Genomic DNA, 25940 nt, shown 5'->3' on the forward strand with positions numbered 1-25940 from the left:
AACTCCAGGCCAGCCAGCAAGCCAGTGAAGGGCATTTCAGGGATTTCTACCCACCAGCTGCACAACATGGTCTGTACAGGAACCTGACTGATCACACGCAGTCTCTTAGTACCTCTCTCGGGTGATGACCTGGTCAGACCTGATCTTCTCTCCTTGAGATCAGAATGGAACTCCCCCAGTGTTTCTTCACACTAGGGATGAGCTTGGTGCTCGAGTCAAACGCATGTTCGACTCAACACCGGCTGTTCGCCCGTTCGGCGAAGCCAGAACTCTGTGGGCCGTTCGCACCAAATTCGTGTGGCGCTCACAGCCCACAATGCACTGCGCCATCGCAGTGCATTGCTGGCTTATGATTGACCAAGAATGCACTGTGACCCCACATGCTTGGCCAATCACAGCGCCGGCAGCGAGGAGAGCCATGATTGGCCACAGGCAGGATGCCTGTGGCCAATCATAGCTCAGGCTCTGTAGTACACACCCCACACTATATAAGGCCGCAAGTGTGGCCGCCCTGTGTAGTGTGTTGGCATCTGCAGGAGTTAGTGGGTGTTCTCTGTGTACCTTCAACACAGTATACACCGTCCGTTATGCAACTATTTAGCATTCTTGCTCTTCTGTAATTGAGCTTTCAGCCATCTGCAGGAGTTTCTGGGTGTTGTCTATGTGCCCTGAGTGCAGTATACACCATTATCCACCTATATAGCTATATTGCTCTTCTGTAATTGAGCTATCAGCCATCTGCAGGAGATTCTGGGTGTTGTCTGTGTGCTCTGACCGCAGTATACACCATTATCCACCTATATAGCTATATTGCTCTTCTGTAATTGAGCTTTCAGCCATCTGCAGGAGTTTCTGGGTGTTGTCTGTATGTTCTGAGCGCAGTATACACCATTATCCACCTATATAGCTATATTGCTCTTCTGTAATTGAGCTTTCAGCCATCTGCAGGAGTTTCTGGGTGTTGTCTGTGTGCCCTGAGCGCAGTATACACCTGTATCTACCTATTTTGCTCTTTTCTAATTGAGCCATCTGCTATCTGCATGAGTTAGTTGGTGTTGTGTGCCTCGAGCACAGCACAGTATACACCGGTATCTACCCTTTAATTCCTGTTGTTCTATAATAAAGGCATCTGCAGGAGTTAGTGGGTGTTGTGTGCCTCCGGCACAATATACACTACCCAATTGCTGGTTTTCCCATCTCCCTTCAGGCCATTACCATGTCTGGAAGGCCAACAAGGAGAGGCAGACAGGCACGAGCCGATAAAAGATGGCAAGCAGGCTCTGTGTCTAGAGACAACAGTGCTGGTCGTGGACGTGGTGCATCGTCATCAGCACGTGGCCATGGGACACGCTTGTCCTTATTTTCAGCAGCTGGACATGTTGAGCCGCATCATGCCGAAGACTTGGTAGAGTGGACGACCAAGCCCTCTTCATCCTCCTCATCCTCTCTCACCCAGGCTCAGGGTACTAGCAAAGCAGCTGCCAACGCATCCTCTTTCCTTGTCTCAATGTCATCATCAGTGACTCCTTCCCTAGACCCACCACGTCCTCCTGAGGAGTCCCCTCAACTCTTTGAGCACAGTGTTGGGTACATGCTCCAGGAGGATGCCCAGTGTTTTGTAGGCTCTGATGATGATACTCAGCTAGAGGAAGGTAGTAGCGTGAGTGCAGAGAGAGGGGATGCTCAAGAAGGACAGCAATCTGGCAGTCATGTTCCACAAGCTGCAGCATACTGCCAGGTTTGCTCCAGCGATGAAGAGGGAGGGGGGGCGATGAGGGCACTGACTCCACGTGGGTGCCTGGTAGGAGGGAGGAGGAGGAGACACATCTCCAACGAGGCAGGATGCCCTCAGGGGGCCAGCTTAGGGGCAGCACACTGACTGAATCACACCGCAGAGCTCTGCCTGTGCAGGGCGCCGCCTCTGCGCTTTATTCTAAAAGTTCTTTGGTGTGGGCCTTTTTTGAGACGAGTGCATCAGATCGCACCACTGCTATTTGCAACATATGTCTCAAGCGTATCTCGCGTGGCCAAAACATCAGCTGCTTGGGCACCACATGCTTGAACAGACATATCTTGACCTGCCATGCAGCTCGTTGGCAAGCGTACCACAAAGACCCACATCAAAGAACAAAGCGGACCTCTCCTTGTTCCTCATCAGCTGGGATCTCCAACCCCACTAAACCTTCAGTCCTCTCTGAAACCTGCTCTGAGAGGAATAAAGGTGTAGAATTAGGTGTGTCACAGCCAAGTGCTTCCGGGCACTCTGCTAGCAGTACACCCACGTCCGATTATAGCAGGCAAATTTCCCTGCCCCAGCTGCTGGACCGTCGAAAGAAGTTCACTCCCAGCCATCCACATGCCCAGCGGTTGAATGCTAGCTTGGCTAAATTGCTAGCACTTCAACTGCTGCCTTTTCAGTTGGTAGAATCAGCCCCCTTCCGTGAGTTTGTGCAATGTGCAGTTCCTCAGTGGCAGGTCCCCAAACGCCACTTTTTCTCATGGAAGGCGATTGCCCTCTCTACCGGCATGTGGAAGGCAATGTCCTTGCCTCGCTGGACAGGGCGGTCAGTGGTAAGGTGCATATTACCACTGACTCATGGTCCAGCAGGCATGGACAGGGACGTTGCCTGTCTTTCACGGCCCATTGGGTCACTCTTCTGCCAGCTGGGAAGGATGCAGGACAGGTAGCTAAGGTGCACAAGAGGCAACTGGCCCAGACACAAAGAATTTTTGAGCAGGGGGAAAAGACTGGGAGACTGCTGGCCTGGTTAGCTCGGGAACAGTCCCCCCTCTCCACTATACCTAGGATACAGTCCAACGATGGGACCGTTATTACAGATCCAGCAGGCATTAATAAGTGCTTTAAGGACTTTTACACTAGGCTGTACTCCTCTAGGGTTGCCTACTCTACTGAACAGCTGCACAATTTTATAGATGGAGTACAGTTTCCAACCCTGTCCCCTGAGGCTCAGCGGGCCCTAGATGGCCCCATTACAATTGAAGAGGTGCGGGTGGCGCTGGGCTCTCTTCAGTCGGGTAAGACCCCAGGTACGGATGGGCTTCCACCTGAATTCTTTAAACAATATGTAGAAGATTTGGCGCCCAGACTTCATGACATGTTTACAAAGACGTTGACTGACGGTGAGCTTCCCCACTCTATGGATCAAGCCATTATTGTGGTCATACCTAAGCCAGGGAAGGACCCCCAGCTCTGCTCCTCCTATAGGCCTATCTCCCTTCTTAATTCTGACGCAAAGGTTTTGACTAAAATCCTGGCCAGGCGTCTCAATGAGGTGATACTTACCCTAATCCATGAAGATCAGTCGGGCTTTATGCCTGGGAAGGGGACGGACATCAATCTTCGGAGACTGTATGCGGTCTTGTCCTCGGGGGTCGGGGACGTTGACAAAGCGGTGGTGGCCTTCCTTGATGCGGAAAAGGCCTTTGATTCAGTGGAGTGGATCTATCTATGGGAGGTCCTCCGCAGGTTTGGCTTTGGTCCCGTCTTCGTCTCCTGGGTTGAGGCTGTGTACAGATCTCCGACTGCTAGGGTGCGCATGGGGACGTTCCTCTCTCCACCCTTCCCCCTGCGGAGGGGGACGAGACAGGGTTGCCCTCTGTCGCCGGGGCTGTTCGCCTTGGCGATAGAACCTATAGCTATTCTTCTCAGATCTGAGACTCGGGTGAGGGGCATAGACATAGGTCCCCAGCAGGAAAAGGTGTCGCTCTATGCAGACGACACTCTGTTGTATCTTAGAGACGATGGTTCCTCCTTGCAACGGGCCCTTGAAGTTATTGATGGATTTGGGAGATACTCGGGGGTCTGTATAAACTGGGGCAAGTCAGTATTATTTCTTCTTCATTCAAAGGTGGGCCCATTAGATTTCGACGGACAGCTAAAGCGGGTTTCCCGGTTTAGATACCTGGGAGTGGAGATTGATGGCGATCTTGGGAACTTCGTTGTTCTTAACCTTGCCCCAGTGGTGTCTCGGGTTGCCCAGCGATGTGCGGTCTGGAGATCTCTCCCCCTTTCCCCGGTGGGTAGAGTCAATTTAATTAAAATGTCCATCCTACCCCGTCTCCTCTATCTCTTTAGGCAGACCCCCATCAACATACCTATGTCCTTCTTTAGGAGATTGGACAGTGTGATGGTGTCCTTTATTTGGAATGGGAGAGCACCTAGGATAGCGAAAACTACGTTACAACTACCGGTCACGCTGGGGAGTCTTGCCCTCCCGTGCTTCCTTAAATATTACTGGGCGGCGGTTCTAGTGACAATCAAGTGGTGGTTAGCCCGGGAACGTGTGAATCCGGCATCGGCGGTGGAGGCGGCGTTACTGGGGTCGGGCAAGGCACTCCGGAATCTAATATTTACTGGGCCGAGAGCTAATCCGGGGCTGACGACACCTATGAGGACGACTGTTCAGGTTTGGGACACGGTGGCCAGGAAGTTGGGGGAACCTGACACATGGTCTCCGGAGACGCCGTTATGGGGTAACCCGAGACTCCCCCACTTTCACTCGATCCCGGACCCAGTGGTATGGACAAGGTATGGGATTGTCACTCTGGGGGATATAGTGTCCCAGGGACACCTCATTACGTTTGATGCTCTGAAGGCCCTTAGGGGTCTTCCGAACCGGATGTTTTTTAGGTTCCTACAGGTGCGCCACGCATATAGATCCCAATTTCCCCAACCGATCACCCTACAGATGTCGACTTTGGAATCAGAGCTTCGATCCCCAGAGCAACGTAAAACACTCTCGACCATTTACAACATGCTGACTCTACTAGACACCTCTAAGGTCTCTCAGCTGAGACTTGGAGACGGGACATATCGGACCTGAGGGGGGAGGAGTGGGAGGAAGGGATTCAGCAGTACCTGACCTTGGCTATATCCTTGAGGGATAGATTTGGCCAACTCAAGTTCCTTCACCGGGCCTACTTTTCCCCGCTGAGGTTGGCCAAGATCTATCCAGACAGATCGGCGGCGTGCCCCAAATGCGGAGTGGGGGAGGCAGATTTCTTCCACACGGTTTGGTCATGTCCGCCGATCAGAGAGTTCTGGTTGGAGGTCCTGGATGACATCAATTCTATAGGGCAATTGAATGTACCCAGCAGTCCAATCCCCCTCCTCCTGGGTATCTGCTCCTTCATCGAGGCTCCCCAGCGGAAAAAGCTATTTGTCTTTTACACCTCTATGTATGCTAGAAAGGCTATTCTTTTGAAATGGAATCAGGCTCAACCCCCCACCAAGCAGCTCTGGCTGCAACTTATCAATAATGCGCTGCCTTTATATAAATTAACTTACATGGGGAGGAATTGCCCAGGGAAGTTTGATAGAATATGGGCGGAATGGGTAGAGGCTAAACAACTGACTATTGGGTAGCCGGGTGCTCTTCTCCGGATTAACCGGGCCTGATGTGGGCCTGGGGCTGTTGGGTGGCGGTTGGGGAGCGGGGGGGCAGGGGGGGACATGGCGGGCTTTTGCCCCTCTCCCCCCCTCCCCTTCCCCCCCTCTGGTGGTGTATTTCAATCAATTGTTATATTTGCACGCTAGATGCTGACGGGTTGCAAGGGCTGAGAGTGGGCTATGCCCCACAGTAATACCCCGGTTGATTATGTATGTATTTGATAAAGAACAGGGTTATTGATTGTGCTACAATGTCTGGCTAAACTGTACTGATTCTGCATTGTATTAATTGTGTTTTTTTATGGTTAAATAAACTTTATGTTAAAAAAGGATGCAGGACAAGGTGCAGTAGTGTTGGAGGTTGCACACGCAGCAGAGGGCCATCAATGAGTACCTGTGCAACTATGGCACCAGGACAGGGTCAGGGGAGCTCGGTTTTTTCTCACCACGCCAGTGGGGCATGATCAGGGATGTCCTGTTACCATTTGAGGAGGCCACAAGGATGGTGAGCAGTGACAGTGCATGCATCAGTGACACTGTACCTCTTGTCCACCTGTTGGAGCATATGCTGCGTGGAATATTGGACAGGGCACTTGAGGCAGAACAGAGGCAGGAAGAGGAGGACTTCCTTGCCTCTCAAGGCCCCCTTTATCCGGACAGTGTTCCTGCTGCCCCACCTATCACACAGGAAGAGGACGAGGAGGAGGAGGATTGTGTCAGCATGGAGGTGGATCCTGGCACTCAGCATCAGCAGCAGCAGCAGTCTTGTAGGGATGATTTACAGTTCCAACAAACCCGTGGACTTGTACGTGGCTGGGAGGAGGTGGCTGCGGATCATGTTGTCCTTAGTGACCCAGAGGACTCCGGACCGAATGCCTCAGCTAACCTACACTGCATGGCCTCCCTGATCCTGTAAAGCCTGCGGAGGGATCCTCGTTTTCATCGGATCAAGGAGAGGGACCATTACTGGCTGGCCACTCTCCTTGATCCACGGTACAAGAGTAAGGTTGCGGACCTTAACTTGCCATCGCAGAGGGAGCAGAGGATGAGACATCTCCGGGAGGCCTTGCAGAAAGGTCTGTGCAATGCGTTCCCAGAGTCTGGGAGGTTACAAACTCCTGGTCCTGGACAACGTGTTGCTGAAGCTTCGGTCAGAAGGAGCGGTGGAGAAGGTGGCCATCTGACCGATGCATTCAGACAATTTTTTAGTCCGCAGCCCCAAGGTATGATCAGTTCCAGCAACCATCGCCAGTGTCTGATTTACATGGTGCAGGAATACCTAGGGGCAAGGTCAGACTTGGCCACCCTTCCCACCGAAAATCCTCTGGCTTACTGGGTCTTGAGGATGGATCACTGACCAGAGCTTGCACGGTATGCAATTGAGCTACTGGCCTGTCCTGCATCCAGTGTTCTTTTGGAATGCACCTTCAGTGCTGCTGGTGGCTTTGTAACCGATCACAGGGTGTGCCTGTCCACCGACTTGGTTGATCGACTGACCTTCATAAAGATGAATCAGTCTTGGATCACCACCAGCTACCAAACACCTGAAGCTGATGTAACCAAATAATTTTTTATGAAATGTCACATCCCTTCAAGACTGCCTATGCTGATGCTGAGTTGTTATGTTATGTTGACTGACTATCCTCTTCCTCCTCAATGATCCCGCTGATATCTTGGAAGAACATTTTTGGTTCTGGGTGATGCCACCAGCCCAATTTTTCAGCCCCTGTTTAACAGGGGCGTGTAATTACAATTTTTGATGCAATGCTTTGCAGCAGGGCTCATTCCTGCACTCCAAATAGAGTACATGGGAGAGGTTTCAGTGTCGTGCATCAGTGCCTAAGGCCCAATTTTTCAGCCCCTGTTTAACAGGGGTATGTATTACAATTTTTGATGCAATGCTTTGCAGCAGGGCTCATTCCTGCACTCCAACTAGAGTATCTGGGAGAGGTTGCAGTTTTGTGGCACCAGCATGCAGTGCCTAAGGCCCAATTTTTCAGCCACTGTTTAACAGGGGCATGTAATTACAATTATTGATATAGTATTTCACAGCAGGGCCAGTTCCTGTGCCCACCAAGAGTAATTGTGAGGACTTATAGTGTTGTGGCACCAGCACCACAACCACCAAAGGCCCAATTTTTCTACCACTGTTTAACAATGGCATGTAATTACAATTCTTGATATAATCGTTCGCAGCAGGGCGCTCCAGCGCCCACCAAGAGTCACTTTGAGGGCTTACAACGTTGTGGCAACACCAACACCTTGTTCCGCCATTTCTGCAGAGCAAATAGTGGAGGCCCCTACTTTCAAACATCCAACTTACAAACGTCTGCTACTTGCAAACGGAAGGAGACAACAGGAAGTGAGATGAAAAAAGACGGACGGCAAAACAAATTATACAGGGGTGATAACCCTTCCCTATGTTTTCCAAAAAGCTTAAAAATATATTTTTTGACTAGAGTTTCACCTTAATATCTGTATAAGACCCAAAGGGGCTGGTAATGGGCAGGGGGGGCTACCCATGCCTTTTTACTCAATGATTTTCATCCATATTGCCGGAACCAGATATTACATTAAAACCGCAAGCAGTTTTAAATGACTTTTTTTCCGTTAAATGTCATTTTGTGCAGGGACTGTTCTAAACACGGGAAACACGTGGCACTTCACAGGCATACTATAGACACCCCCCAGGCACGATATTTAAAGGAATATTTCACTTTTTTTTCACTTTAATGTCATTAAAATCAGTGCTCCCGCAAAAATGGCCCTTTTTAAAAACATTTTAGTCATTGACCCATGTTCCCTGGGGCAGGAGCCAGGTCCCCAAACCCTTTTTAGGACAGTATCTTGCATATTAGCCATTAAAATTAGCACTTTTTATTTCGAACGTTCGAGTCCCATAAACTTCAATGGGGTTCTAAAGTTCGTACGAATTTGCGGTCCGTTCGAAAGTTCTGATGCGAACCGAACCGGGGGGTGTTCGGCTCATCCCTACCCTCCACACTCTCCTTCAGACTGGGACAGAGCCTGATATTACCCTTGGTTCAGACTGCATCAGGAGCTTGTGTTTCCCTTGGTTCAGACTGCGACAGGAGCTGGTGTCTCTTTGTTCAGACTGGTCCAGTAGCTGGTGTTTCCAATGATTAAGACATTGGGGCAGAGGCTAATTTTACCATTGTCTCAGACTGGGCCCAGTTGGTGATTCCTCTTGTTCAGGCTGAGTCGGGATCTGGTGTTTCCTTTGGTTCAGACTCTCCTACAATTTTGTGTTTCCTTTGATTTCAGACAGGGCCAGGAATTGGTGTTTCCCTTGGTTCAGAATGAGCAAGGAGCTGGTGTTTCCCTTGGTTGAAACTGGACGAGGAGCTGGTGTTTGCCTTGGTTCAGACTGGGCAAGGAGCTTGTGTTTCCCTTGGTTCAGACTGGGCCAGGAGCTTGTGTTTCCCTTGGTTCATAACGGGATAGAGGCTGATATTACCCTTGGTTTAGATAGGGCCAGGAGCTGGTGTTTTCCTTGGTTCAGACTGGGCCAGGAGCTTGTGTTTCCCTTGGTTCATACTGGAATAGAGGCTGATATTACCGTTAGTTCATGCTGGGATGGGAGATGATGTTTCTATTTGTTCAGACTGGACCAGCAGCTGGTGTTTCCCTTGGTTGAAACTGGACCAGGAGCTGGTGTTTCCCTTGGCCCTACAGCTGATGTTTCTCTTGGTTTTCCCCTCCAGAGACAGGTGAATAGTGAAGCGACATATAGAGAGCAAAGTAAGAATCAGACTAATTATTCACTAGATGTGCAAGGTTCTCCAGCATAAAGTAACTATTTACTATATCTGCCATAATTTGGACAGAGGCTGATATTACCTTTGGTCCAGACAAGGCCAGAAGTAGTTGTTGTTGTTTCCCCTTGTTCAAGCTGAGCCAGAAGCTGGTATTTCCCTTGATTCAGACTGGACCAGGAACTAGTGTTTCCCTTGGTTCAGACTGGACCAGGAACTAGTGTTTCCCTTGGTTCAGACTGGACCAGGAACTAGTGTTTGCCTTGGTTCAGACTGGACCAGGAACTAGTGTTTGCCTTGCTTCAGACTGGACCAGGAGCTTGTGTTTCCCTTGGTTCAGACTGGGCCAGGAGCTCATGTTTCCCTTGGTTCAGACTGGGTAAAAAGTTGGTGTTTCTCTCGGTGCAGACTGGGCCAGGAGCTGGTGTTTCCTCTGGTTCATACTGGGATAGAGACTATTATTACCCTTGATTCATTCTGGGCAGGTTGATGGTGTTTTTCCTGGTTCAGATTTGACCAGGAGCTGGTATTTCTCTTGCTCCAAACTGGGTCAGGAGCTCATGTTTCCCTTGGCTCAGACTGGGTAAAAAGTTGGTGTTTCTCTTGGTGCAGACTGGACCAGGAGCTGGTGTTTCCTTGGTTTTCACCTCCAGGGAAAGGTGAATAGTGAAGCTAGTGGACATATGGAGAGCAGAAGAAGAATCAGAGAGCCCGGAATAAAAGTAATAAAAATAATTAAACGAAGGGCGGGCATGACAGGGTTAACAGGGGCAGCCTGGAAGGAAAAGAATTTGTAAAAGGAGGTAGGATTGGTCAGGAAGGAGTGGGGGCGGAGCAATGAGGAACTTAGAGGAAGCAGGGTCCCTCCCCAGCTCAGTTGGCAGTGGGAGGAACGATCTTTCCACCCTCCCTCCCTTATATTGGTGAGTATGGTGTGTGGTTTTGCATCTACAGAGCAGTAGATGTCATGGCAGTGGCGGGGTGTTGGTCTTTGCGGGTGAAAGAAGAAACCCCGGATATGGAAGAGTTTGGGAACCCTCGGTGGTATCGGGTCCCGTTGGTGGTATTCCAGCTAATGGTGGTTTAGCTGGAATTTGGTTAATGGGGGCACTGTGGTCAGTGGTTTGTTGTCTCCAAGCTAGTATGTCAGCTGGAGGCCTTAGTTCAGTTTAAGTTATCGCAGAGCAGGAGGGGATCGAGTGGCAAGATTGGGGGGTTTTTCCTGCAAAGACCAACGTGAGTAGCTAACTGATGGGGGTTTTGTTTTATAACAGATGTTATACAGTTTATGTTCATTTTATTTGTGTTTTTAATAAAAAGAAGATGGCTGCTATGGCCAATGTTTACTCCAGCTTGGTGTGGTCTCAGTTATTGGTAATAGTATGGGGGAATGGTGGCTGGAGGGTTGGCTGGTAGTGGATGGTAAATAGGTTACATCTGCTATACAATAGTCAAGACTAATTGTTCACTAGACATACAACGTTCTCCAGGATGAAGTAATTATGTACGATCTCGGCCATGAGTTGGGCAGTTACTTTCTATGCCAATATATTGATTGTTATGTATCAGCTAGTGCTTGAGACAGTTGTAAAAGAGATGAATTGATCTCCTCAGCTCATACCAGTAGCTGTCTGTGAAACCACAAGTTCCTGTTTACGTCTTCACCGCTTCCTGCTGCTTCTGAGATCCTTGAATATTTCCTTTTAGGGTAGTAAACCTGAATTTCCTCTCTAGCAGTCTATATAATGATTTGTGAGACAGAGAACGGAAGGAGACTACAGACATCGATGTGTGTCTGTGGGGTACTATTCACACAATAAGATCTTATAAAACACAGTAAAGAAAGTTTTCTGTAAGATCTGACCTCGGTGTGAATACTTAGGAGAGAAGTGCCGACCATTACAGCCAGTGCCTGGAGGGGAAAGAAGAGACGTGAGGGTTGGTGGAACCCTGACTGCAGAGTCCTGGAAGCCGGTGCTTGGATTTAATGTGTGAGTACTCCTGGGAGAGAAGGGCTCAACCATACACAGTCCTGAGGATGGGAAGGATAGGCCACCATTCATGTAGGGGGCTGAGAACCTCAGGGGTCCCTGGAACCTGTATGTTAGGTGGTCACCCAACTGATAAAAATGGCAAGACAGCCCGGGTACTGCCCACATGGGTATCATCACTCCGATGTCCCAATTACATGAAACATAAAGAGAAGACAAAGGTTGGATTTAGGAGCCATCTTATCATCTTTGTAACATCATTAGGAGTGAACATACTGTATATCTTCATATCTTCTCATCTAAGTATGTATGAGTGTATATGTGTATGCATATGGAGAACTACAGGTCCCAGCATGTCCCGTATACATTGTATATTATACACTGGAGGACCACAAGTCCCAGCATGTCCTGTAGTCCTCCGGTGTATAATATACAATGTATACAGGACATGCTGGGACTTGTAGTCCTCCGGTGTATAATATACACTGTAAACATGTCCCAGCGTGTCCTGTATACATTGTATATTATACACCAGAGGACTACAAGTCCCAGCATGTCCTGTATACATTATACACCGGAGGACTACAAGTCCTAGCATGTCCTGTATACATTGTATATTATACACCGGAGGACTACATGTCTATGTAGAGTCTTCCATGTCTCGTGTCTCCTCAAGTCTATGGAGAGCCCCAGCATGTCCTCTATACATTCTATATTATACACAGGGGGACTACAAGTTCCAGCATGTCCTGTATACTTTTTATATTATACACAGGGGGACTACAAGTTCCAGCATGTCCTTTATACATTGTATATTATGCACAGGGGGACTAAAAGTTCCAGCATGTCCTGTATATATTGTATATTATACACAGGAGGCCTACAAGTTCCAGCATGTCCTGTATACATTGTATATTATACACCAGAGGACTAAAAGTCCCAGCATGTCCTGTATACATTGTATATTATACACCAGAGGACTACAAGTCCCAGCATGTCCCATAGGGTTGCCACCTGTCCAGGATTCACCTGGACAGTTCAGGTTTGGAATCATGCATCCAGGTTTCAGAGTGACTGATACCCTGCTGACTGCCAAAGGGTGAGTGAGCTCACCATCCATCCCTGTCTGTGACTGAAGTCTCCCTCCCCTCTCCAGCCCCTGAGTGAGTACACTAAGGTAATTCAGGGTTCTCAGAGCACCCCTTACATCAGAGCTCCCCTTTACACCAAAGGCCACAGTATTTCCCCCTTACATCAGAGTCCTCTCCATACATCAGAGTTCCCCCTTAAATCAGGGTTCCTAGAGCATCCCTTATGTCAGAGTCCCCAAAGTTCCCCCTTACATCAGAGTCTGCAGAGTACCCCCTTACAGTACAAGGAACTCTGCAGATTCAGATGTAAAAGGGGAACTCTGTGGACTCTGATGTAAAGGGGAACTTTTGTTATTAACTTCATTTTATTAGAAATGTTATTTAATAGCAAAATATATATATAGTTTATACTATAAGGCCTCATGCACACGAGACGCAGTTAAACGCGCGTTCAGATGCAGTTGGACAGTTTTTTCAACTGCACCTGAACTCATTCAATTTTATCCTATGTGTCCATGCACACAGTCTCGTTTTTTTCCGTTTATATGCAGTTGCGTTTAATCTCGTTTTTCCAGAAGCAAAAAAATGCGTTCAGAAACAAAAATATCTGCGTTTCAGACGCAAAACGCGGCAAAACGCGGTAAAACGCGGCAAAACGCCGCTACCGCGTTTAGCCGCGTTTGCGTTTATATGCGTTTTTAAAGGTGACCTTTTTTTTTACATTAAAAATCTCAAAAATGATTGCAAATGATGAAAAACCATTAGAAAAATATTTTAAACAATTGCAATTGCAAGTGGACAATCCACAACTTGTGGCAAGTGGACAATCCACAACTTGTGGCAAGTGACATGGCAGGTGGCAAGTGATGTGGCAAGTGGACAATCCACAACTTGTGGCAAGTGACGTGGCAGGTGAAGTGGCAAGTGACGTGGAAAGTGGACAATAGACAACTTGTGGCAGGTGACGTGGCAAGTGACCTGGCAGGTGACGCGGCAAGTGACTTGGCAGGTGACGTGGCAAGTGGAAAATCAACAACTTGTGGCAGTTGACTGGCATGTGACGTGGCAAGTGGACAATAGACAACTTGTGGCAAGTGACGTGGCAAGTGACCTGGCAGGTGACGCGGCAAGTGACTTGGCAGGTGACGTGGCAAGTGGAAAATCAACAACTTGTGGCAGGTGACTGGCATGTGACGTGGCAAGTGGACAATCCATAACTTGTGGCAGGTGACGTGGCAAGTGACGTGGCAAGTGGACAATCCACTTGTGGCAGGTGATGTGGCAAGTGACGTGGCGAGAGGACAATCCACAACTTGTGTCAGGTGACGTGGCAAGTGACGTGGCAAGTGGACAATCCACTTGTGGCAGGTGATGTGGCAAGTGACGTGGCGAGAGGACAATCCACAACTTGTGTCAGGTGACGTGGCAAGTGGACAATCCACAACTTGTGGCAGGTGATGGGGCAAGTGATGTGGCAAGTGGACAATCCACTTGTGGCAGGGGATGTGGCAAGTGACGTGGTGAGTGGACAATCCACAACTTGTGTCAGGTGACGTGGCAAGTGGACAATCCACAACTTGTGGCAGGTGATGTGGCAAGTGATGTGGCAAGTGGACAATCCACTTGTGGCAGGTGACGTGGCAGGGGACGTGGCAAGGGACGTGGCAAGTGGACAATCCACAACTTGTGGCAGGTGATGTGGCTGGTGACGTGGCAAGTGGACAATCCACATCTTGTGGCAGGTGACGTGGCAGGTGACGTGGAAAGTGGTGTGGCAAGTGGACAATCCACAACTTGTGGCAGGTGATGTGGCTGGTGATGTGGTAAGTGGACAATCCACAACTTGTGGCAGATGGCATGGCAGGTGACGTGGAAAGTGGACAATCCACATCTTGTGGCAAGTGACGTGGCAGGTGATGTGGCAAGTGACGTGGCAAGTGGACAATCCACAACTTGTGGCAGGTGATGTGGCAAGTGATGTGGCAGGTGATGTGACAAGTGGACAATCCACATCTTGTGGCAAGTGACGTGGCAGCTGACGTGGCAAGTGACGTGGCAGGTGACGTGGCAAGTGACATGGCAAGTGGACAATCCACATCTCGTGGCAAGTGACGTGGCAGGTGATGTGGCAAGTGACGTGGCAAGTGGACAATCCACAACTTGTGGCAGGTGACGTGGCAGGTGATGTGGCAAGTGACGTGGCAGGTGATGTGGCAAGTGATGTGGCAGGTGATGTGACAAGTGGACAATCCACATCTTGTGGCAAGTGACGTGGCAGCTGACGTGGCAAGTGACGTGGCAGGTGACGTGGCAAGTGACATGGCAAGTGGACAAGCCACATCTCGTGGCAAGTGACGTGGCAGGTGATGTGGCAAGTGACGTGGCAAGTGGACAATCCACAACTTGTGGCAGGTGACGTGGCAGGTGATGTGGCAAGTGACGTGGCAGCTGACGTGGCAAGTGGACAATCCAAAACTTGTGGCAGGTGACGTGGCAAGTGACGTGGCAGGTGACGTGGCAAGTGATGTGGCAAGTGGACAATCCACAGCTTGTGGCAAGTGACGTGGCAAGTGGACAATCCACAACTTGTGGCAGGTGACGTGGCAAGTGAATAATCCACAACTTGTGGCAGGTGACGTGGCAAGTGACGTGGCAGGTGAAGTGGCAAGTGACGCGGCAAGTAGACAATCCACAACTTGTGGCAGGTGATGTGGCAAGTGACGTGGCAGGTGATGTGGCAAGTCACGTGGCAAGTGGACAATCCACAACTTGTGGCAGGTGATGTGGCTGGTGACGTGGCAAGTGGACAATCCACAGCTTGTGGCAGGTGTCATGGCAGATGACGTGGAAAGTGGACAATCCACATCTCGTGGCAAGTGACGTGGCAGGTGATGTGGCAAGTGACGTGGCAAGTGGACAATCCACAATTTGTGGCAGGTGACGTGGCAGGTGATGTGGCAAGTGGACAATCCCCAACTTGTGGCAAGTGACGTGGCAAGTGGACAATCCACAACTTGTGGCAGGTGCCGTGGCAAGTGACACGGCAAATGCAAGTGTACAACTGCTCTCTATGCTGCTGCTGCTCACTCTGATCAAAATAGCAGAAATAGTTAAAAAAAATGCTTTGAGAGCTTGGGGAGGGTCTACATGATGTTATCTTTATAAACGCGTTTAAACGCAAACGCGTCTAAACGCGTCTAAACGCGGCATGCAAACGCGGCAAAACGCGCGTTTCTAAACGCGCGTTTCAGCTTTTTTTTAACAGAGGTTTCATCTGCGTCTCGTGTGCATGAAAGGCCTAAAAAACAAAGAACAATTGCTGTGCACCGCTAAAGTGTACAGGTTTGACTTGAAGAAAAGGTGGCAACCTGTTAGGTGTGACTACAGCAAGTCACCTACTCATCAAGTTATGTTACCGTTTCCCAATTATTATTAGAGTTCTTATCTAAGCAAAGAGACACGGAAAGAAGTTCTCAGTATTTCTGCTCAGAAGACTGCACCCAACTCTGAGACTCTTTATTAACACAGGTCTTTATATACACAAAAGACAGGCTTCAGGAATGTTGAAACACAACAACAAGTTTCCATAAAAGGCAATTCTCTAGGCGTCTTCTGCTTTTAGAGCTGATGTGGCAGATGGTCCTTAAGATAAGGTTTCCTCTTATGTGTACGTGACTGCACCCACCCGGACTTAAGGATGAGGTGTCTTTAAGATACTAAGAATGAAACAGACAAGATAAGCATTTAGTGAAACATACTGTCAACCATCTTGGTTTCTTATACTTTGATCCTCACAATTTCCCCCTTTGACATCACCCTTCCCTCTTACCCTGGGTCCACCTGAACAAGTTCTAGTCGGCCTATGTCCAAAGTACTCTCCCTGACCGCGAGTTGTCAGAGGGGTATACACCCATCCCCCTGGATAGTACCAACATCTAAAATTCAGGAAGAGTGGCCTTTCTGAAAGATGGGTGATGTCAAGAAACTAAATCCACCCATCTTATCCAACTTATCAACTTATAAAAGTTCCATCTTTTCTACAGCATTTACCTTGGCTTTCTTGCAAAAACACATAAACAACTTAAAACACAAATAAATGAGAAATATGAATATAAGCACTACTATAATCATCATTGCTGCCTTCTTGAACCAAGAAAATAACCCTGAGAAACTAAAAGTTCCACCAAAAGGATCCCAGTCACGGCCAATATTACGGGCCTTCTCCTGTAGATCCTTTACTTCCGTGCGGTGTTGTGCAATGATGTCATAATAATCGGGTACTTCGATGCTGGTGTTATGTATCCAAGTACAACATTCATAGTCTTCTGTGGTCTCACAGAGTCCTGTTAATGCTGCACTCATACTTTCAATCGCTAACTCATGTAATTCTATTTGTTTTGTGATGGCTCTGGTCTCTAGATTTAACTTAGTAATGTCATCAGAGTTTTTCTCCAAAATATCATTAATTATTCCAGTATAGTTATTTAGTCGCTTCATTAAGTCTATACCCCATCCTGTCCAGGACGGGAACCAAGCCCATGCCATGTCCTGCTCTAAAAATATTTCTCTTTTGTTACGATATCTGAGGGGATATCTGGGGTGCATACTAGCTTCTAGTAGGTGATCACCTCGTTCATCACCTACTACTCCCATTACTGGTACCAAACTTGCGAGGTAGCACCATCCCTGAGCCCTTCTAGGTATCCAAGTATAACATTTATCCTCACAACAGATGTATATATTGTTTCCTAAGGCTACTGGACTTGAACTGATATTACGTCTATAACGAGAGGTGTATCCATAGAGGGAAAGGTTGGACACTAACCACCTAACATTATTATCCACAATGTTAGTGAGGAAGTCAGATAATGTCTGGTGTGTACTGGTATTACTGGGGTAGAAGCTTCCATTTAATACGACAATGGACAAATTAAACTTGCTGTCTTGGCATTCTCCATTTCCTCCCGTTGTGTTTCCTAGGTTGAAACACCAATCAGGGGGAAAGGCGAGACCATTTGATTTAAACATTACTGTCTTGCTGGTATTTGTTCCAATTATGTTAATGCTACTGTTAGCAAGATCAGTATAATTTATAGGAACTGCCATCAGTGGTATGTTTGCTGTACTGGGGTGTAATTTACTGCAAATCCAACATTTCTCATATCCTGACTTCCGAGCATAAGCATATTTAAACTTCAGTAATAACATTTTTTTAGAAAATCCTTCATCCTTGTGAATTTCATTCTGTGAGGTAACCAAACTATTGGTCAGGATTACTGAAACAAAAAGAATAAAAAGATACATGTTGTCATTTGCCAACTGGCTCCTTTTTACAGTGTGAAGCGTGGATCCAGGTAGGTTTCCCTTCCAATTTCACTGAGGTTGCTGTAGTCAGTAGCACCTGGAAAGGACCCTCGAACCTTGGTTCCAGTGTCTTCCTGGTATGTTTCTTTACATACACATAGTCTCCCGGTTGTAAGTCGTGAGTACCTGTGACAGAATTAGGGTCTGGAAGAGAAGAATACACACTTTTGTGGATTTTAGTTAGACGCTGTTGCAATTGTATCACATATGTAGTTAAACTATCACATTGTAATTGCATACTTTGAGGAAAATATAAACCTAATCTAGGTGCACTTCCAAAAAGTATTTCATATGGGGATAACCCGGTTTTTCCTGTTGGAGTGTACCTAATAGAGAACAAAGCTAAAGGCAGACATTCTGGCCAAGGTTTATTTAACTCTTACATAGCTTTTTGTATTTTTAACTTTATTGTCCCATTTACTCTTTCTACTGATCCTGAACTCTGTGGGTGGTAAGGGGTGTGGAAACTTTGTTGAACCCCTAACATAGCCATTACATTCTGCATGATTTCTCCTGTAAAGTGTGTTCCCCTATCTGATTCTATGGTTTCAGGAAGACCAAACCTAGGTATTAACTCTGTGATCAGTTTCTTCGCTGTGGCTTTCGCTGTAGCTGATTTCACTGGATAACTTTTTGGCCAGCCTGAAAATAAGCAGATGCACACGAGACAAAATTCAAATGGGCCGCTCTTAGGCATTTGGATATAGTCAATTTGCAGTCTCTGAAAGGGATACTGGGCCCCAACCTGATGTTTACGTGGGGTTTTCACTCTCTGTCCTGGGTTATTTAACAGACAGATTTGGCAGGCAGCACAGTAGTTCCTTGCAGTACTACTGAATCCAGGGGCTAGCCATCCTTGGCTTACAATCCTATACATAGAATTGGAGCTGACATGAGTGGGCAAGTGGACAGCCGCTGCCATTGCGGGGTATAGAGAGGCAGGTAGGCATATTCTGCCTCCTTCCCTCCATATATTGTCAAGGCCTGGTGCTGCTCCCATTTTTACCCATCTATCTTTCTCGCTCTCTCCTGCTTGCTCCTGTAGTTTACTCATCTGCTGCCATGTCGGTTCTGGGATGCTCACCTTTACCGTAGCTAAGGTCTCAGGGCTTACTTCCCCTAGAGCTGCTTGTTTTGCAGTTAAATCTGCAAATGCATTTCCTTTTGCCTCAATTGTTTTTGCGCTCGTGTGTGCCGCTATCTTCATAATGGCTACTCTTCTAACTTTTTGAAGATTGTTCAGGACTCTTTTGATTCCTTCACCATGTTTAACAGGTGTGCCTGCTGCTGTAAGGTAACCTCTAGCTTTCCATATGTGGCCATAATCATGTGCAACACCATAAGCATAGGCAGAGTCAGTGTAAATGTTCCCTTCTTGTCCCTCTAAGTGTTCTAAGGCTTTTTCTAAGGCCGTTAGTTCCGCTTCTTGTGCCGACATGTGTGCTGGTAATGACTTTGCCTCAATTACCTGTGTGTCCGTTACCACAGCATAACCTGTGTGATATTTACCTTTGTCATCGGCAAATCTACTACCATCTATGTACAGTGTGTGTTCTGCATTTGCAATGGGTGTGTCTGTGACATGTGGGAACCCCGTGATCTCTTGTTCCATAAGTTGAAAACAATCGTGTTCATCAGATGTTATGTCATGAAATGAAAGTGTGTCAGAATCCTGAGTTTCTTGTGCTGTGCCTTCACCATTACTCCCCCCTGTCAAATCTGTCTGTAAGGGTAGAAGTTGTGCTAAGTTAAAGGAAGTGCATCGCTGGAAGGTAACATTGGGAGGTAGGAGCAAGGTGCATTGCAGACGCAGCTGCCTCGCCATTGATATGTGCTTTGGCTGAACTTGTGACAAGATGGCGTGTATGTCATGTGTGGTATGTACCACTACAGGATTGTCTAAGACAATTTCTGAGGATTTGTCAATGATAATTGACACTGCTGCAACTGCTCGTACACAGGACGGTGATCCTCTAGAGACAGGATCGAGAGCCGCTGAGAAATATGCTACCGGCCTTTGTTTGATGTGTTGTTGTGTCAACACCCCTGTTGCGTGTTCCGTGATTTCAGCAATGTACAAATGAAATGTTTTGGTATAGTCAGGGATCCCGATCGCAGGTGCCAAAATTAGTAACTTTCTTAAGGTGCTAAAAGACTTATGACCTGCTTCTGTGAGTACATAGGGTACTATTTTCAAGCAATCATATAATGGCTGCATCAGAGAACTGGCATGTGGTATCCATTGTCTACAATATGATACCATTCCCAGAAACATACAAAGTTGCTTAAAGTTGCGTGGGACATTCATTTGTCTTATGGCCTGGACTCGGTCTTCAGTGAGGTGTCGAGTACCCTGGGATATACAGTGGCCCAAAAAGACAACCTTTTTCTGGCATACCTGTAACTTAGTTCTATTCACTTTGCACCCTTTTTCAGCCAGGAATTGTAACAATGATAGAGTGGCTTTTAAACAAGTATCGTTATCCGGACAACATAACAATAGGTCATCTACATATTGCAACAATACACAAGTGTCAGGTGGTTGCCATTCCCTATTTTTACTTTTAAAGGTTTAGTCAGTGGGGCATCGGACAAAAGACCGTCATAACCACTTATGGGTATGGTGTCACGGGATGCCATGTGTGGAGGGACTACTGAATCAGATAATAAGCTGCGTGATGCTCCTGTGTCAACTAAACAAGGAATATGTTTACCTTCCACCTTCATCAACATGTGGAGCATTTTATTCTCTGATTCAGCTAGGACTGGGGCAAGTCATGCGGTCGGATCGTCCCTATCGTTGGTACGCCTCTGTCTGTAGTCCCTCGTGTCTCTGTCCGTGTTTCCTTCCTGTTCGTCTTTTATTCTTTTCCTACAGTCTCTTTTTATATGTCCCACCTTGTTGCAGTAATAACAGGTAAGAGGTTTACGGGAGGAATTCCCTCCTTCATTGACCCGGGCAACAGTGTTAACTCCCGGTGTCCTTCTGGGTTTAGCTTCTGCTAAATCAGCCTCTATGCCTTGTGTTTTCTGCAACAATGTTCCTCTGTCCCGTATGGCTCTCCATTCGGGAGTACATGCCTTCAGTTTGTCACCTATTTGGGGTACTAGTCCTTCCATAAACTGTCGATTGAAAGCCCTAATGGTGACGGGTAAGGCTAAATCTAGACCTTCGTCAGCCATCATGCTTTCCATGTTGAGGTAAAATTCTGTAACAGTCTGACCTGGGGCCTGTTTTATGGGCGCTGTCGAACCCCTTTCCTGCTGTTTCCCTTGGCAAAATTCTCGTAACTGATTAATAAACAGGGGTCTAGAGTCTATATGACGGGGGTGTATTCCTGGTGGATCTGCCGCTGGATCCCCTTGTGGTCTATGTGGAGCAATTTCATTCATAAATTGATTAAACATCGTTAGTGTCATTTTATGTCTACACAAATCTTCCCCATCTTGCCAAGTTGCTTCATGTGTGTCTAGTAATTGTGTCACGAATCTACAGAATGCGGCAGGTTTTGCTACGGGATCAGGAGCATTCTGTATTAATGCCATAAGAGTGTCAGCCGACCAAGGTGTCCATGTCCTCAGAACGACTTGTCGAGTCACTGTAGGTGGCTGTCCTGCTTGACCCGCATTTGGATTATTTACTTGTATTACCCTAGTCCGACTGTGGACTGAAGCTACGGACTCTGGTCTTTGAGCTCCGCAATGTACACATTCCTGTGCCCAGTCTGTATTCTGGGTACCGCATACTCGGCATACCCATCCTCTTCCTCTTAAGGAAGGATAAAGTTTTGGTCTTTCGCTACCTGGTGTGGTAGTGGTATAAGGAGGTGGAGTACCTTCCGTTTTTACTCCATCCTCGGGAGCAGAAGGGAGACTCTTGCGTCGGACCTTCATATCCCATCCACCCTGTTCATGACAATACTTCCATCCCTCCTCTTTAGCCCTGTTGGAAACCTTAATTAAACATTGTATTTGTGATACCCATCTGTTCTGCAGGACCTCCCCCTGTCTGTCTCTCTTTATATTCTCCCAACCTTCTACACTTAGCCCATTTTCTCCATCCATTCCAAATTTCTTGAGAACCCTATTCGTGCCCTGTGCCTTGTCCTTCCCATACAACATTGTAATTATGTCTTTAACAGCATAACATTTCTGAGATTCCTCCTGGGGTTTACCATGTGTCTGGCCCATTTTGACAGTCCTGCCTAGGTGGCGTTTGGATCACTTACTAAGTGTCTTGTTGCCTTCTCCTCCTAGGGTGCCAAAATACTAAAAAACCTCTCCTGGATGAGATTTCTGAAATCGAATTACTTTATATGCTAGCCAACTGACAAATATTATGACCAGACTGACAGCTACAACATATACAAGCATTCCTTTTGGTGGCCAAACACATATAACTAGATCTCCGGGACTTTGTGGAGACCTTATTCCCTTCCCATTACCATGGAATCTCTCAGCAATCGTTTCTTATTCCTGCTTTATTGAGGCAGTCAGGACTTATACTTTCAACCCGTTTTTAGGCTCATGAATCAAAAAGCGTATATCAAACTTAAGTGTCGGACCCCCAAGTACTCTTACGAGTTAAGGGCGCATTCCGTTACCCATTGGGATGATATATGTTTCAATTCACACCATACAAACAGGGCTTATCTCAGTCACAACAGACAGATGACAAGGAGACAGACAAGAAACAACGGTAACATAAGTCAAATATTAAATTCAAGACTCGCTTACTACAGAGGTTGGTTTTACCTGAAGAACAATACAGACAGATCGGGTGGGCACAAATCTAAGAAGCACAGAGTTTATAAGAAAATAAAGCTTTTCTTACCTGCGCAGGATTTGTCTGTGGTTCCTGATGTGCCCGACCTCTTTGTTCCGTCCTTATGTTCGTTCGCCTCTTGTAGTTTCTTTAGCGAAGTCCCTTGTTCGTGCACCAAAAATGTTAGGTGTGACTACTGCAAGTCACCTATTCATAAGTTATGTTACCGTTTCCCAATTATTATTAGAGTCTTATCTAAGCAAGGAGACACGGAAAAACTTCTCAGTATGTCTGCTCAGACGGTCGCACTCGCTCACTCTGAGTCTCTTTATTATCACAGGTCTTATATACACAAAGGAAAGACAGGCGTTAAAAATGTTGAAACAAAACAACTTCTATAAAAGGCAATTTCTAAGTGTCTTCTGCTTTTAGAGCTGATGCAGCAGTTGACCCTTATGACATGGCTTCCTCTTTGTGTGTACGTGACTGGATGTGACTGCACCCATCCGGCCTTTAAGAATGATGTCTTTAAAACAACTGAAAACAGACGAGATAAGCATTAATAAGAAATATACTGTCAACCATTTTTATTCTTATACCTTGATCCTCACAACATGATCGGATTAGGTCCGACCGGCCCAGTTGGTCGGGAAATATTTCCAACATGTTGGAAAATTGGGTCGGACGGAGATTCGGACGGAATCAGTCAGATGCATACCACACACAGTCAGATTATCTGACGACACGGTCCAATAAGACGCATTCCGACAGATTCTCCGACCGTGTGTACAAGGCATAAGAGATACCTCCATTCTTCTAAGGCAATCTTAATGGCCAATAGCTCTCGGTCACTGACATCATAATTCTTTTCCGGAGGATTTAGCTTTCGAGAGGCAAAAGCTACTGGATGCAAAAGGGCCTTGGGGTCCCGTCTTTGTGAAAGAATGGCTCCAGTGGCGGTTTCAGAAGCGTCAACTTCCAACACAAATGGCAAAAGCGGGTCTGGATGCTGTAGAATGGGTGCTGAAGTGAACAAAGATTTCAGTTTAATGAAGGCTTCCTGAGCTTCCTGGGACCACTGGAAGCGTCCATGTTGACGGGTCAGCTGCGTAATCGGAGAAACAATGGATGAGAAGCCGGCAATGAATCTTCGATAGAAGTTAGCAAAGCCTATGAATCTTTGCACAGCTTTTTTGTCCCCTGGAGCTGGCCAATCAAGAATCGCCTTGACCTTTTGGGGGTCCATGGCGATCCCCTGAGTGGAAATGATGAATCCAAGAAATTGGACAACAGTCTTCTCGAATTCGCATTTTTCTGTCTTAAGGTATAGTTTATGTTTCCTAAGGATGGTAAGGACCTTTCTTACATGGTCTCAGTGTAGTTCGATAGTGGCAGAAAAAATGAGAATGTCGTCTAAATATACGACTACAAAGTCGTCAAGGTAGTCTCTGAAAATGTCATTCACCAGGTGTTGAAAGGTGGCCGGGGCGTTGCACAGACCGAAGGGCATCACTAAATACTCAAAATGCCCAAACCTGGACCTGAAGGCTGTTTTCCATTTGTCTTTGGTATGAATCCGGACAAGGTTATAAGCGCCTCGTAGGTCAAGTTTGGTGAAGATCTTGGCAGTACGGAAGCGCTGAAATAGTTGTGGGATGAGCGGGAGTGGGTATCGGTTTTTGACAGTTATTTTATTGAGTTCTCTATAATCGATGCAGGGTCTGAGGGAGCCATCTTTTTTCTCAACAAAGAAAATACCCGCCCCGGCTGGAGATGAAGAGGGCTGAATGAAGCCTTTTTCCAGATTCTCATCGATGTAGGCTTTGAGAGCCTTTAGTTCAGTCTTGGCTAGAGGGAATATGCATCCGAAAGGAATTTCCAATCCAGGTAACAATTCAATGGGGCACTCGTAAAGACCAATGAGGTGGTAGACAATCGGCCTTCTTCTTATCAAAAACATCCTTAAACTCAAGATATACTGGAAGGACATGCTGAAGACTGTCGGATGCAGGAACGACTGCCATACAAGTAGCTGGAACTGGAGGAAAACAGTGTTGAGAACAGTAAGAGGATGTAAAAGAGACCTTCTTTCTGCCCCAGTTAACTTGGGGGTCATGGGCCTGCAACCAAGGTAGTCCTAAAATAATAGGGAACATGGGAGAAGAAATTAAATCAAAGCGTAGGAACTCCTGGTGGCCCAATTCCGTGATGGTGAGAATTGGCTGGGTCTCTTGTGTAACTGGTCCGGAGCGAGGTAAAGACCCATCAGCCAAGTGGACAAGAAGATTTTGTTTTTTGTCTTGGAGAGGGATGTGAAGTTTTTGAGCCACAGAGATGTCCAGGAAACAACTGCATGCTCCGGAGTCAATTACAGCCGGTAGTTGAATCCTCTCTTCCGCCAGCTGCAGAGAAACAGAAAGAGTAACATAAGACTGGGTGAGGTTTGTGGCTTGATAGTTCATAACAAATTGCAGAGGTGGCTTACAGGGTCTCACTGGGCAGTTGCAAAGGTAATGGCCAACCCCTCCGCAGTACAGACATAGGTTGGCCTGTCGTCTTCGTTGCCTTTCATCTGGGGTGAGACGAGGGCGAACAAGTCCTAGCTGCATGGGTTCCCCTTCTGCGGCCAAGGGGCCGGCAGGGACCGGAATTGGAGGGTAAGGAGTAGTTGACTTGGGGAGCATCCAGCTGGGCCGAGGGGTCTGAAGGCGCTCAGAGCGATGCTCTCGCATGCGCCTGTCCAGCTTGGTGGCTAATTGAATCAGGTCCACCAAAGAGGCGGGGGTCTCCACTCTAGCTAATTCATCCTTCAAAATTTTGGAAAGGCCTTGTCGGTATTGGTACCTGAGGGCGGCCTCATTCCAGCCGGTGTCAGCTGACCACTTACGGAACTCGACGGTATAGTCCTCCACTGGTCTCTTTCCTTGTGTTAAGGTGTGCAGAGTGGCTTCAGCTGTAGCAGTATGTTGTGGGTCATCATATAACTGACCCATGGAGTTAAAGAAGGTTTCCACCGAGTTCAGGAGAGGACTTCTTTGTTCCATAAGGCTATGTGCCCATGCCTGGGGTTCTTTGGATAGTAAGGAGATGATAAATCCAACTTTCACTATTTCAGAAGAAAAAGTCCTTGGTTGCAGGGCCAGATATAAGGAGCAGGCATTTTTAAATACCCTGAATTTTTTCGGTCACCTGAAAATTGCTCGGGCGTAGGTACCCTTGGTTCAGGAATCGCCATCATCAGGGCAGGCGGTGAATGGGCCTGTGGTAGTGAGGCCCTGCCGGGGGGCGCTGGTGCTGCGTTAACTGGTGCAGGTGTTCCTGCTAATTGCTGAAGACAGCTGTCGATTTGGGTGTACCCTTCTTGCAATTTCTGCACAGCGTCTGCAAGGGCTGTAACTTGCTGGCACAACATCTCCAAAGGTGAACCCACTCTGTTGGCCTCTGACATGGCTTGTTTGTACTATCAGCAAAGAGGTACTCACCGAGGCCAAGATGCAGAGAGCGGTGGCTGTTGCGACTTAGCGCACACCACCCCTGGATGTG

The 25940-nt window shown here is 47.3% G+C and overlaps 3 protein-coding genes across 6 annotated transcripts in view; 1 reads left to right on the top strand and 2 right to left on the bottom strand.

The window, feature by feature from the left end:
• LOC143989625 (uncharacterized) overlaps positions 1–25940 on the bottom strand; it is a 346853-nt gene that overhangs the window by 242564 nt on the left and 78349 nt on the right. The gene's annotated exons all lie outside the window — the stretch shown is intronic.
• Positions 1–25940, top strand: part of LOC143989815 (uncharacterized) — an 81759-nt gene that overhangs the window by 49260 nt on the left and 6559 nt on the right. Inside the window, exon 1 of one of the 3 annotated variants that reach the window (XM_077490090.1) lies at positions 10892–11177. The exons of the other annotated variants lie outside the window; for them this stretch is intronic. The gene's annotated coding sequence lies outside the window, so the exon portion shown is untranslated. Of the gene's footprint in view, positions 1–10891; positions 11178–25940 lie in introns of those variants that run through there. 3 annotated transcript variants of the gene reach the window in all.
• The window catches only part of LOC143989559 (uncharacterized), a 205885-nt gene that overhangs the window by 33474 nt on the left and 146471 nt on the right, over positions 1–25940 (bottom strand). The window lies entirely within an intron of this gene.

Source organism: Lithobates pipiens, unplaced genomic scaffold, assembly GCF_037356315.1.
Source record: "Lithobates pipiens isolate NorthernLeopardFrog02 unplaced genomic scaffold, aLitPip1_a1.2 Scaffold_18, whole genome shotgun sequence".
Lineage (NCBI taxonomy): Eukaryota > Metazoa > Chordata > Amphibia > Anura > Ranidae > Lithobates > Lithobates pipiens.